We start from the raw sequence: 14,304 nt of genomic DNA, 5'->3' as shown, positions 1-14,304 counted from the left end.
GCAATCTCTATTGCACTCCACACTGCCCTTTCCCACCTGGACAAAAGGAACACCTATGTGAGAATGCTATTCATTGACTACAGCTCAGCATTCAACACCATAGTGCCCTCAAAGCTCCTCACTAAGCTAAGGACCCTGGGACTAAACACCTCCCTCTGCAACTGGATCCTGGACCGCCCCCAGGTGGTAAGGTGGTAAGGGTAGGTAACAACACATCCCCCACGCTGATCCTCAACATGGGGGCCCCTCAGGGGTACGTGCTCATACCCCTCCTGTACTCCCTGTTCACTCATGACTGAACGGCCAGGCACGACTCCAACACCATCATTAAGTTTGCTGATGACACAACAGTGGCTGATGACACAACACCGACAACGATGAGACAGCCTATAGGTAGGAGGTCAGAGACCTGACCGTGGGGTGCAAGGACAACAACCTCTCCCTCAACGTGATCAAGATGAAGGAGATGATTGTGGACTACAGGAAAAGGTGGATCGAGCATGCCCCCATTCTCATCGATGGGGCTGTAGTGGAGCAGGTTGAGAGCTTCTAGTTCCTTGGTGTCCACATCCTCAACAAACTAGCATGGTCCAAGCACAGTTGTGAAAAGGGCACGACAAAACCTATTCCCCATCAGGAGACTGAAAAGATTTGGCATGGGTCCTCAGATCCACAAAGGGTTTTACAGCTGCACCATCGAGAGCATTTTGACGGGTTGCATCACCGCCTGTTATGGCAACTGCTCGGCCTCTGACCACAAGGCACTACAGAGGGTAGTGCGTACGTCCCAGTATATCACCGAGGCCAAGCTTCCTGCCATCCAGGACCTCTATATCAGGCAGTGTCAGAGGAAGGCCCTAAAAATTGTTAGACTCCAGTAACCCAGTCATAGACTGTTCTCTCTGCTACCACACTGCAAGCGGTACCGGAGCACCTAGTCTAGGTCCAAGAGGCTTCTAAACAGCTTCTACCCCCAAGCAATAAGACTCCTGAACAGGTAATCAAATGGCTACCCAGACTATTTGCATTGCCCGCCCCCCACCCCCCCACGATGCTGCTACTCTCTGTTATTATTTATGCATAGCCACTTTAATAACTCTACCTACATGTACATAATTACCTCAACACCAGTGCCCCCACAGATTGACACATTGACTCTATACCAGTACCCCATGTATATAGCCCCGCTATTGTTATTTACTTTAATTATTTGTTTTTCTTACCTCTTACTTTTTTTTGTTTATTTTCTGAACTGCATTTTTGGTTAAAATCTCTTGAAGATTGGCCTCTTTTTTTCAATTTTCGCCTAAAATGACATACCCAAATCTAACTGCCTGTAGCTCAGGCATTGAAGCAAGGATATGCATTTTCTTGGTACCATTTGAAAGGAAACACTTTGTTGTTTGTGGAAATGAGAAAGGAATGTAGGAGAATACAACACATTTGATCTGGTAAAAGATAATACAAAGAAAGAACCAACCATTTTTTGTACCATCATCTTTGAAATGCAAGAGAAAGGACATAATGTATTATTCCAGCCCAGGTGCAATTTCGATTTTTGGCCACTAGATGGCAGCCGTGTATGTGCTCAGTTTTAGACTGATCAAATGAACCATTGCATTTCTGTTAAAATGTTTGTATCAAGTCTGCCCAAATATGCCTAATTTGTTTATTTACAACTTTTCATGTACAAAACGGTGCACTCTCCTCAAACAATAGGATGGTATTATTTCACTGTAATAGCTACTGGAAATTGGACAGTGCAGTTAGATTAACAAGAATTTAAGCTTTCTGCCAATATCCGATATGTCTATGTCCTGGGAAATGTTCTTGTTACTTACAACCTCATGCTAATCGCATTAGCCTACGTTAGCTCAACCGACCCGCAGAGGACCCACCAATCCTGAAGATTAAGGGCTTGTAAGTAAGCATTTCACTGTAAGGTCTACACCTGTTGTATTCGGTGCATGTGACAAATATAATTTGATTTGATTGAATATGTCCATAAACACGCCAGCCAGCTGGTCTGCGCATGCTCTGAGGATGCGTCTATGGATGCCGTCTGGGCCAGCAGCCTTGCGAGGGTTAACGCATTTAAATGTCTTACTCACATCGGACACAGAGAAGGAGAGCCCACAGTCCATGGTAGCGGGCCGCGTCGGTGGCACTGTATTATCCTCAAAGCTGGCAAAGAAGGTGTTACGGTCCTCATTATAATAATAAGTAATGTCGTTATCATTAGTAGGCTTTGAATAGGAGCCTTGCATAATAACAATCTAGCTGTAGACCTAAAAGCACATCCTGTTTAGTCTTATTACCATAACTTTCTTAGGCCTATATTTCAATATATAGGCTACTGTATCAATCAATCAATTAATCAATCATTCAGTCATGTCATTACACAGCATAGGAGACATTCATGCTTTGAAATTCAATCAAGCTTTAAAATGAAATAACAAAGGAATCCTTTGAATAATATGCCTAAACAATAAATGAACCGCAATTCGTGAATGCATGCAACTGTTTTTAGTCTGCTGTGATGAAGGCTTTATATATATTTTTGAATTGGAACAGATTCTTGGGTGAACATATTTATTGAGTGTTGTTTACACTGTTCAATATGGTCTGAAAAGGATCATTTGGCAGACATAATACTCACGTAACACTTGCTCCTATGTCGTCCTTTATCTGGATCTCCAGTAGCTTCCACTACTAAGTCAAATGTCTTCCTCAGATCTGACTTCCCCTTTCCCTCCTGAGCAACCAGTAAACATTCACCCGTTTCGAGTTTCTTTTTCACATCCTCCGCGTCCATTTTGCTGTCATGTGTTAGTGTTTGGAGTTTGTTATAACCAATGTATTATTGTGATAGGCTATAGGTCATGCCCTATTGGTCACATGCATGCGACGCTTACATGTTTCACGCAACGAGAGCAAGGGTTGAGGGAATAGGACATGTTTTACCTAAACACATGAGGGATTTCGGGGGAACATAACTTTTCAGTCAGAAACAAGTAAGAAACTAAATGGCTGTAATGATGTTGCAGCTTCAGCATGGACAGCGCAATAAACACTTGCAGTTGTGGTGCCTTTTCGCTGTAGTAGGGAGGAGAGCGAGACAACGTGCACCAGTCACACAGGCACTGGTTGTCATTCTTTTTACACAGTGTGACCATCGGGCTCTTTTTGAGTCATTTGTGTGTCTTAATTATTTAATAAAACAGTGTCCTTAAAGCAACAGACAAGCTCAGTGCATACAGTCAAACACATAGGCTGTCAGTCTATATATGGAAAAATGAGTTTAAACATTTCGACCAATCGATTGGTCGAAAGAACAGGACGACTCTCGGTCAACCAAGATTTATTTGGGTCGGGGACAGCCCTAGGAAGAAGAGGAAAGTAGTGACAGAGTGAGAGAGAAAGATGGGGAGCTGGCAAAGATGTAGTACTTTGCCGTGTGTGTGTGTGTGCGCGTCCGAGACACAATAGTGGTAATTATCTTGGCCGTGGAGGGCGCAGAGGGGTGGGGTGTGTGGGGGAGAGAAAGGGAGGGAGAAATGGAGAGAGTGAGGGGGAGAGGGGAAGTGAGAGGCAGTCAAACAGTAATATAATCACAGGCCTTTGTGTGAGAGGGAGCAGAGGGCAACTCAGTGTCAGCTGTTATTGAGTGCTTATTCCCTAACACCCTGCTCCGAGCGCACACACCACACACGCACGCACACACACACACACTGACACATTCGCAAACATATATATATACACACACACACACACACACACACACACACAAAAGCACACGTATTCACACCTACATAGACAGTTTGACAGGTTTTCTAATGCCAAACAAGCCAGATCTCCGTGGTAACTGGTGTTAGCGTCCCAGTGGTGTCATAACTACAGGTAATACTAGCTAGTTAATCCATTACCCTCTCATTAAGGTTTCCTATGGAAACCAATGTCTCAACATGTACTGTAACATCCCATTGAAAACACAACAGCTTTTCCTCTAGATTGAACTACTGAACAGTGTATGTAAGATGTGCGTAAGGGAATAGAAAAGACAGGTTAGCAGAGAGAATAGAGAGACGACGAAATAGACAAGCGACCCTAGCTGTTTGAGTACACAGTATGGCAGAGATATTAGGAGAAACCAAAGAACAGGGTTGAAGTCACGATCAGGCGAGCGACCTAAGCAGTGGAACTATATGAGAGGGAGAACAGGAGAGAGCGAATAAAGGGGAGAGGAGAGGGGGTTAAACACCCGGGGTGTGTTGAGGCTAGCTCTGGCCTCATCAATAATTCCACACCTTGGACTTGATCCCTAAACCCTGAGGACTTTATTCTATTGACTACTGAGTGGGGGAAACCACCAGATCTAATTTGGGCTTGACATCTGGGATGCTACAGCCCTCTCTCATTCATCCCCCCTTCATTTTTCTACCTCCCCCCCTCATCCATCTCTGTTTCTTTCTCTTTATACCCCATCTCTCTCTCTCTTTCTACCCTCTCTCTCACAAGCTCTCTCTCTCTCGCTCTCTCTTTTCTCTATAGGGAAGGCTTAGCCCCTACATGTCCTCAATGATAAATAAATGTTTCGCTTTGTCTCGTCATCAATTATGCAGACCTACTTTAAGTGCTGCTGTGGGGGCTTCCATTCTCTCTCTGTCTTTGGCTTATGCTCTTGTTCTCTCCATCTCCTGCTCCCTCCATCTCTCCATCCCTCTCTCTCAGATAAAGGGGTAGATGCGGCGAGAAACAGAGGAAAGCACTCAGAGCTGGCAGTACTACTTCTGGCCCTACCTGTGGCTCAGATAGTGAGGTGCTGCGCTTTATGGATGTAACAGGAGAGATGGAGGGATGAGGGAGAGAGATGTAGAATGTGTTGATATGGGGAGGGATTTAACCAACGGTTGCCAGGTAATCTGCTTTGCCCTGCCTGTTGTCTTCGTGCTCTCCTTTTTTCTCCTTTTCTTAATCTCCCCCCTTTCTCAGTCTATTTTGTTCCTTCCTAATCCTTTGAGCTGGCATGTTTGTGTCTTTGAGTTGCCATAATGTTGCCAAACACTAATTGTTACATGGTATTCTATCCTGACATGGTGGTAAAGCGTGAAGATTTGAAAGAAGGGAGTGGGAGGAACAAGATGCGAGAGAGAGAACTAGAGAGCGATAGAGAGGGCCTCGGAGTCACTGTCGTCATAACAACAACTCGGCAACTCAGATTCCCATCTCCACGGCAGTATTTAGACTAGAGACTGTGTTGTATTGACCATTTTGATTGGCGTGTCGACACAGTAGTGTCATCTTTCACCACTAGACCACAACAAGGATGGGACATCACATTGACCAAGAGAACAGAGGAGAGAAGAAAAGAACAGGGCAAAGAACTGATGAGATATGATGAGTGGAGAGAGTGATGGAGAGGCAGGGAGAGAGATAGAGGGGGTGGAGGGAGGGAGAGAGAGGTGACCTAGAAGGGCAGGGCAGGGTGATTGACGGTAATCAGTTTATAGCACACTGACTGCAGTGCACTGCTCTACTCTGCACTCTACTATCTGGGACAGAATCTCCATCACAACGTGTGTGTGTGTGTATGCATGTTGGTGTGTGTGTGTCTGTGTTTTCCATGTCTGTGTGTGCATGCAAAGTGCATGACTTCATGTATTATGACAGCATAAATGCCTCTGAGTGTGTGTTAGCATTTGGAGCGTGTGTAATGTAATTTGTAGGGTATGCTGTGTGTCATGGTCGAGGATGAGTGTTCCACCAGAGGGTGTGTCCCCCCATACGTCTCTGCTCTCTACTGTCTCACTGTCAGTCATGGAGACACTGGGAGACACTGATGCCACATCACTCTGACACATATCTGGCCAACTGTCTTTTTCTCTTACCGGCTCTGCAAAGACGTGTGCGTCCGTACATGTGTGTGTGTGTGTTTGCCTGATTCTGAGGATGCTCTTGTTGTACAGTCACATCAAATAAACCATGGAACCCACTCTGGCCTGCAGCCCATTCCCTCCCACTCTATTACTTCCTCCCTCGCTCCCCCTCTCATTCCCCCTCTTCTCCCCTCCTCTGTTTTGGCCCTCTGGGGCTGTGTGGTTCTGTGCACTCCTGTAGGGTGGGTTGGGTGTAGGTGGCTTGTAGGAGTGAGTTTGGGTCAGAACATTGGTGACATGTCCCTGGTTCTGAAGTGTGCCACACGGCTGCCTGACTGACTAATAGGGATGTGAAGGCAGCTCTGATGCCCTGTGTCAACCCCTAAACAGCAGAGGTTAGAGGGCACTGGCGAGGGACCTTTCCGTCCAGGGCTAAGATGGGCTGAAGTATATATCAACATGTATATAGCATGGACATGAGCAGACACACATACAAACACACGGACACACACCCACACAAACACGTACACACACACACACACACACACACACACAGTGAGTCAGTCATTCAGCAGTGTTCTGCCAGCTCTCCTTGTAATCCCTCAGACAAATTACAACATCTCCTCCTCCCTCTTCCCTCGCTCCCTCTTTCCTTCCAGCTGCAATTGGATTTGGCTAAAGACGGCTTTTCCTTTTCTCCTCTATTCTTCCATCGTTTGGCTAAAGACGGATTTTCCCGGGGAGATTACACTCACACTCTGCAGCGTAAGGAAATCGCATTTAAGGAAAAACGTCTTCAGCAGCGTCCCCTCCCTCTCTCCCCCTCATCTACAGCCATCCATCCCTCTACCCCTCCTTCCCTGTCTCTGTGCTTCAAGCGAAAAGAGATTGAGAGTGTAATCCTGTTCTGTGATGGTGGGTCAGAGAGACAGAAAAAGACATCGCCAGGGGTCAATACCATCTCTCCCCCGCCTACCTTTCTCTCTTTCTCACTCCCCCTCTTCTCTTTCTCTTTCTCACTCCTCTTTCCGCCCCTCTCCTCACTAGGTAGCCTAGTGGTTAGAGCATTGGGCTGGTAACCAAAAGGTTGCTAAATTGAATCCCCGAGCTGACAAGGTAAAAATCTGTCGTTCTGCCCCTGAACAAGGCAGTTAACCCACCGTTCGTAGGCCGTCATTGTAAATAAGAATTTGTTCTTAACTGACTTGCCGAGTTAAATAAAGGTTAAACACGTTTTTTTGTGAATAAATAAAATATCCCCTTTCTCCTTTCCATGTTCTTCCCATCCTCTCCCTCCCTTCCTCTTTCTCTGTGGTTCTCTGACCCTCTCAAACACCAAGCAGGTCAGGGGATTTATCAGTCGTGTGGTTAAGCCCTGCGCGGTCCGTAAGTATTGGGAGAGACTGTATAATTGACCTCTTAGTGGGACTGTGATCAACCCTGTGTGTGTGTGTGTGAAGGTGTGTGTGTGTGTGTGTGTGTGTGTGTTAAGGAGTGTGTGTGTGTTAAGGAGTGTGTGTGTGTGTGTGTTAAGGAGTGTGTGTGTGTTAAGGAGTGTGTGTGTGTTAAGGAGTGTGTGTGTGTTAAGGAGTGTGTGTGTGTGTTAAGGAGTGTGTGTGTGTGTTAAGGAGTGTGTGTTAAGGAGTGTGTGTGTGTTAAGGAGTGTGTGTGTTAACAGAGTGAACCTAGAGAATGGTCAGGGATCCTAGCCTCTATCTATCCTCTTCTATCATCTCCTGGTTTATTATAGTGTATGTGAATGACTAGCAGAGTACCCCTAATATGATTATCCTGGTACCTGACATGGGTTTATTAGAAATGAAACCATCTGCATGTAGACAAAAGTGCAATGACTAAAGACAAAAGTTACTGGTAATCTCGATGCTTCAACAATTGAATGGCTCTTTTCACCAATGACTTTAGTCATGGTATAAGTAGATCCGTTCAACTATTTGAAGCATCAAGAGTACCTGTGTGCTGGTGTTTATCTTCTTATTACGTGAAATGGATTTCACATGAACAGTTCAGTCCTTCTTTGAGAAATTCACAATGTCGAACCGTCGGAACTGAGCCTGAAAATAGGTGCAGACGATGGGGAGAGGGACTGATATTGAGAGGAAAGAGAGAGCGTGAAGGATAGATGTGTGCGTACGTGTTTGTGTATGAGTGTAGGGGGGGGGGGGTATTTAACCCTGAACCCCAGACAAGACACCAATCAATAATTCAACAGGGAAGCCATGATACTCAGTCTGTCTCTGAACCACACACACACACACACACACACACCAGCCAGGTCGCTCAAGATTCACTTCGAAATTGGACGTCAATCCGTCCCGGGGACATCGGGAGATGCGTAAAAAAAAACAAGGGCCAACGTTGAGCGCTATTAGCATCAAGTAGGATTGGGTTTTGCTAGGGCCGCGAGCTCCGGCTCTAGGGTCACTTGTTCAATTTTTTTACCCTATCCCAAACTTTAACCCTTGAATGCCTGAACTGAACCGTGGAGTTATGTAACTTGTTGTTAAAATTTTTTTCAAAAGCTCTAATAAGTCGCAAGTGGTCATCCAATGTGATGCAACAGAAACAATGTAGCGCCTCTAGCCTGCCTGAGAACCTCTGTATTCATTTTCCCTGTCGGGTCGGAATTTCCTGACAGATTTAGTATCGCGAGTAATGAATCCAGAGGCTTCCAGCATGAGCTGATTGGCTGACTGAGTTAGGACCAGGAAGAGATGTCTCTGCTGAATTTCTAGAAAGGATGGCTTTTTGTTTTACACTTTTGTTCGCTTAACCTAATGTAGCAGGAATAAATAGACCCCTGAGCAGAGTTCCCACATTCGGGTATCAGGAGAAACGGAAGTTAGGTTAAAAATATTGTATCCCTGCAATTTGGTAATAACTGCTTTCTGAACTGCAGAGAGTGATGATAGCTAGATGCTAGAAGATTCTCCATCAAAACCAGATAAACAAAGAAGCAGGGTACTTTGCAGAGCCAACAGGCGAAAATAGAAAATGATAGGGCCCGGGCCAAGACGAGTGAACCTCAGATTTGCATTTACAAACTGGAGAGGGCTAACTAGCTAATGGATTCAAAACATACCTTATTTCTGCTGAAAAAGTAAGACATAGCTAGCTGATGGATCTTGCTAGATATAAATTGATATGTTGCTTTTGCTATTTGTACATATGTATGCGAGTATTATAGGTAGCAAGCACGAGTCACTTGATTAGAGTGTTATTTTCAAGCATTAGCAGCTACAGTACCAGTCAAAAGTTTGGACACAACTACTCATTCAGGGGTTTTTCTTTATAATAGTGAAGACATCAAAACTATAAAATAACACATATGGAATCATGTATTAACTAAAAAAAGTGTTAAAATATATTTTAGGTTTTAGATTCTTCAAAGAAGCCCCCCTTTGCCATGATGACAGCTTTGAACACTCTCTCAACCAGCTTCACATGGAATGCTTTTTTCCAACAGTCTTGAAGGAGTTCCCACATATTCTGAGCACTTGTTGGCTGCTTTTCCTTCACTCTGTAGTCCAACTCATCCCAAGCCACGTTGGGAACCACACATGCGGAGATCATCCGTTCCCCTACTCTGCGTCTCACAAAGACAAGGCGGTTGGAACCAAAAAACTCAAATTTGGCCTCATCAGACCAAAGGACAGAATCCACCTGTCTAATGTCCATTGCTCATGTTTCTTGGGCGAAGCAAGTCGGTTCTTCTTATTGGTGTTCTTTAGTAGTGGTTTCTTTGCAGCAATTTGACCATGAAGGCCTGATTCACGCAGTCTCCTCTGAACACTTGATGTTGAGATGTGTCTTTTACTTGAACTCTGTGAAGCGTTTATTTGGGCTACAATCTGAGGTGCAGTTAATTGTAATGAACTTATCCTCTGCAGCAGAGGTAACTCTGGGTCTTCCTTTCCTGTGGCAGTCCTCATGAGAGCCAGTTTCATTGTAGCGCTTGATGGTTTTTGCGACTGCACTTGAATAATCTTGAAATGTTCTTTATTGACTGACCATGTGGTCTTTTACCAAATAGGGCTATCTTCTGTATACCAACCCTACCTTGTCACACCACAACTGATTGCCTCAAACACATTAAGAGGGAAAGAAATCCCACAAATGTACTTTTAAAAAGGCACACCTGTTAATTGAAATGCGTTCCAGGTGACTTCCTCATGAAGCTGGTTGAGAGAATCAGTGTGTGCAAAGCTGTCATCAAGGCCAAGGGTGGCTACTTAATATATTTTATATTTAAGATTCTTTTATGATTTTTTAAAACACTTTTTTGGTTACTACATGATTCCATATGTGTTATTTCATAGTTTTGATGTCCTCCCTATTATTTTACAATGTAGAAAATATTAAAAATTAAAGAAAACCCCTTAAATGAGTAGGTGTATGCAAACTTTTGACTGGTACTGTATATAGCTAGCTGGTGTAGCATGCTAGCTTTTTAGCTAGCTGACTCGACTGTGGCATTGGTTTGTTTATCTGAATTTAAAATGTTGCCTCATGCAATTATTTGTAACAAGCTAGCTATGACTATATGTATCATTGTGTTATTTCTGACCCATACATCTGATTTGCCAACTAATTCTCTTCGCAGTACTTGTTCAGAATAGCCATGACGACAAAATAATATTGCTTCTTTTTCAGTGCTGCTACAAATGCTACAGCTTTGAGGATGCAGCTGGCATACCTCTGAGTGTTGAAGGAGCAGATCGGTAAGCACAATCTTTGGCAAGGAAAAGTATGTTCCAGCATTGTTTTCCCCCTAACTAGCCAAGAATGTACCTAATAATAAAGTATGAATATTTTATTAAAGTGCCTATAGTGCTTTCAGAATGTATTCACACCCCTTGACATTTTCACATTTAGTTGTGTTACAGCCTGAAATGATTCAATTGAGATGTTTTTGTCACTGGCCAACACACAGCACACCATAATGTCAAAGTGTAATTATGTTTTTTGAAATGTTTACAAATGAATAAAACATTTTGTCAATAAGTATTCAACCCCTTTGTTATGGCAAGCCTAAATGAGTTCAGGAGTAAAACTATGCTTAAAAAGTCTCATAATAAGTTGCATGGACTCACTCTGTGTGCAATAATAGTGTTTAATAACATCCTTTCTGCACCCAACACAATATCTGTAAGGTCCCTCATTTGAGCGGTGAATTTCAATCACAGTTTCAACGACAAAGAACAGGGAGGCTTTCCAGTGCCGCACAAAGAACAGCACCTGTTGGTAGATGGGTATAATAAAAAAAGCAGATGTTGAAAATCCCTATGAGCATGGGGAAGTTATTCATTACACTTTGGATGATGTATCAATACACCCAGTCACTACAAAGATACAGGCGTCCTTCCTAACTGAGTTGCCGGAAAGGAAGGAAACCGCTCAGGGATTTCACCATGAGTCCAATGGTGACTTTAAAACAGTTACAGAATTGAATGGCTGTGATAGAAAACTGAAGATGGATCAACAACATTGTAGTTACTCCACAATACTAACCTAAATGACAGAGTGAAAAGATTGAAGCATGAACAGAAAAATAATATTCCAAAACATGCATCCTGTTTGCAACAAGGCACTAAAGTAATACTGCAAGAAATGTGGCAAAGAAATTCACTTTTTGTCCTGAATACAAAGTGTCATGTTTTCTACTTTAAAATATATGGCAAGACCTGAAAATGGTTGTCTAGCAATGATAACCAATTTTACAGAGCTTGAAGAATTTTGGAAAAATACATTTGTCTTTTGTCATTATGGGGTATTGTCTGTAGATGTTTAAGAAGAAAAAAATATTGAATCCATTTTGAACTTTGTTGTTACACAACAAGTCCAGGGGTATGAATAACTTCCGAAGGCACTGTATGTAGCTAAAATGTTTAGGGTAATGAACTATCGGATTTATTTGATGACATACTGTCCCAAGAGATCAGTCTACTACACAGATACTAGTATTGTTTTTTTTCCCCATTTGAGCTGTCTGGCCAGATGCAGACAGTACAAGCTCAACACCAACACGTGGTTGTGTAACATGTGTAACATGACATAATATTGAATGACTGTATGCCTAATACCCTACTTCAATGGTGCAAAACATAGTAACTCCCTTGATATTGAACTGAATGTATTTAGCCTAGAAATCTAAGACTGGTAGTCGTTAAAGGGAATTAGTTGTCAAATGGTAAAATTGTATTACAGAATAGGATTGGGATTGATGGAGCATTTTTGATTTGTTGTCTTCGTCTGAGCTTGACTACAACAGCACTTGAATACAACCATCAATAATCATCGTCCAGCCTTGGAGAACGCTCACAGGAAGTAACGTGACCCTACAGAGCACTCAGAAATGTTGTTGAAAGAGAGGGGCCTGCAACAAAAAATATGAATCATACGTAAATAAGGGATGTTTGGCCAATAATAAACTTGCGTGAGAAACCATATTTGTGTATACTTTACCTAGCATATAGGTATATTGTACTTTTGGAATGGTTTTAGAAATTATTTTAGGGAGATAAACAGGAATACAAGTAAGTCTTTGTAACCTTATCTAAGGAAAACATTCTGATGTACTATGCATTCAGAAAATATTCAGACCCCTTGACTTTTTCCACATTTTGTTACATTACAGCCTTATTCGAAAATTGATTAAATAGTTCTCACACAATACCCCATAATGACAAGGCAAAAACTGTGTTTTAGAAATGTTGGCAAATGTAATAAAAATTCAACAACAAAAAAATACATTTACGTAACCATTCTTACTCTTTACTCAATACTTTGTTGTTGCACCATTGTCAGCGAATACAGCCTCAAGTCTTCTTGGGTATGACGCTACAAGCTTTGCACACCTGTATTTTGGAGTTTCTCTCATTCTTCTCTGCAGATCATCTCAAGCTCTGTCAGGTTGGATGGGGAGCGTCGTTGCACAGCTATTTTCATTTTTCTACAGAGATGTTTGTTTAGGTTCAAGTCTGGGTTCTGGCTGGGCTACTCAAGGACATTCAGAGACTTGTCCCGAAGCCTCTCCTGCATTGGCTGTGTGCTTAAGATCGTTGTCCTGTTGGAAGGTGAACCTTCGCCACCAGTCTGAGGTCCCGAGTGCTCTGGAGCAGGTTTTCATCAAGGATCTCTTTGTACTTTGCTCCGTTCATCTTTCCCTCGATTCTGACTAGTCTCCCAGTCCCTGCCACTGAAAAACATCCCCACAGCATGATGCTGCCACCACCATTGTTCACCGTAGGGGTGGTATTGGCCAGGTGATGAGCGGTGCCAGGTTTCGTCCATATGTGATGCTTGGCATTCATGCCAATCTTGGATTCATCAGACCAGAGAATCTTTTTCTCAAGGTGTAAGTCCTTTGGGTGCCTTTTGGCAAACTCCAAGCGGGCTGTTATGTTCCTTTTACTGATGAGTGGCTTCCGTCTGGCCACTCTACCATAATGCCCGGATTGGTGGAGTGCTGCAGAGATGGTTATCCTTCTGGAAGGTTCTCCCATCTCCACAGATGAACTCTGGAGCTCTGTCAGAGTGACCATCGGGTTCTTGGTCACCTCCCTGACCAAGGCCCTTCTCCCCCTGATTGCCCAGTTTGGCCGGGCTGCGTGCTCTAGTCTTGATAGTTCCAAACTTCTTTCATTTAAGAAGGATGGAGGCCACTGTGTTCTTGGGGACCTTCAATGCAGCAGAAATGTTTTGGTGCCCTTCCCCAGATCAGTGCCTCAACACAATCCGGTCTCGGAGTTCTAGAGACAATTCCTTCGACCTCATGGCTTGGTTTTTGCTCTGATATCCACTGTCAACTGTGGATATCTTATATAGACAGGGGTGTGCCTTTCCATATCATGTCTAATTAATTAAATTAACCACAGGTGGACTCCAATCAAGTTGTAGAAACATCTCAAGGATAATCAATGGAAACAGGATGCACCTGAGCTCAATTTTGAGTCTCATGTTTTTGCTTTGTCTTTATGGGGTATTGTGTTTAGATTGAGGGAAAAAATAAATGTAATCCATTTTAGAATAAGGCTGTAATGTAACAATGTGTAAAAAGTCAATACTTTCCGAATGCACTGTAGTAATGAATTTATGTCCCACAGACAAATCACCAAAAAACTACTCACAATAATGTCACCAACTGGAATATTTTTTTTCTAACTGGGATCCAAATGAATAATAAAGTACCATGTACTCGTGGACAGTGGTCAAATGTTACGCAAACACATAAGTGGTAATACATGAATAGAGTAGTACAGTGGTGAAATGGTAGCAGTTGTGTGCTAAGTTCATGAGTCTTTGGATTTAGCAATCTGTGAATTTGGACCTGTCTCTGGTGGTACTGCTGCACTGTAAATGGTCACACATCACACACTCTCACGTAAAACACACACACACACACACGGGC

General features: G+C 43.2%; 1 protein-coding gene across 8 annotated transcripts in view; it reads left to right on the top strand.

Annotated features, from left to right (window-relative positions):
• Positions 1 to 14,304, top strand: part of LOC115163007 (Down syndrome cell adhesion molecule-like protein 1 homolog) — a 137,324-nt gene that overhangs the window by 60,208 nt on the left and 62,812 nt on the right. Inside the window, exon 1 of one of the 8 annotated variants that reach the window (XM_029714574.1) lies at positions 10,289 to 10,615. The exons of the other annotated variants lie outside the window; for them this stretch is intronic. The gene's annotated coding sequence lies outside the window, so the exon portion shown is untranslated. Of the gene's footprint in view, positions 1 to 10,288; positions 10,616 to 14,304 lie in introns of those variants that run through there. 8 annotated transcript variants of the gene reach the window in all.

The sequence above is a fragment of the Salmo trutta genome, chromosome 26, assembly GCF_901001165.1.
Source record: "Salmo trutta chromosome 26, fSalTru1.1, whole genome shotgun sequence".
Lineage (NCBI taxonomy): Eukaryota > Metazoa > Chordata > Actinopteri > Salmoniformes > Salmonidae > Salmo > Salmo trutta.
This window is presented reverse-complemented; position numbering and strand designations above follow the sequence as displayed.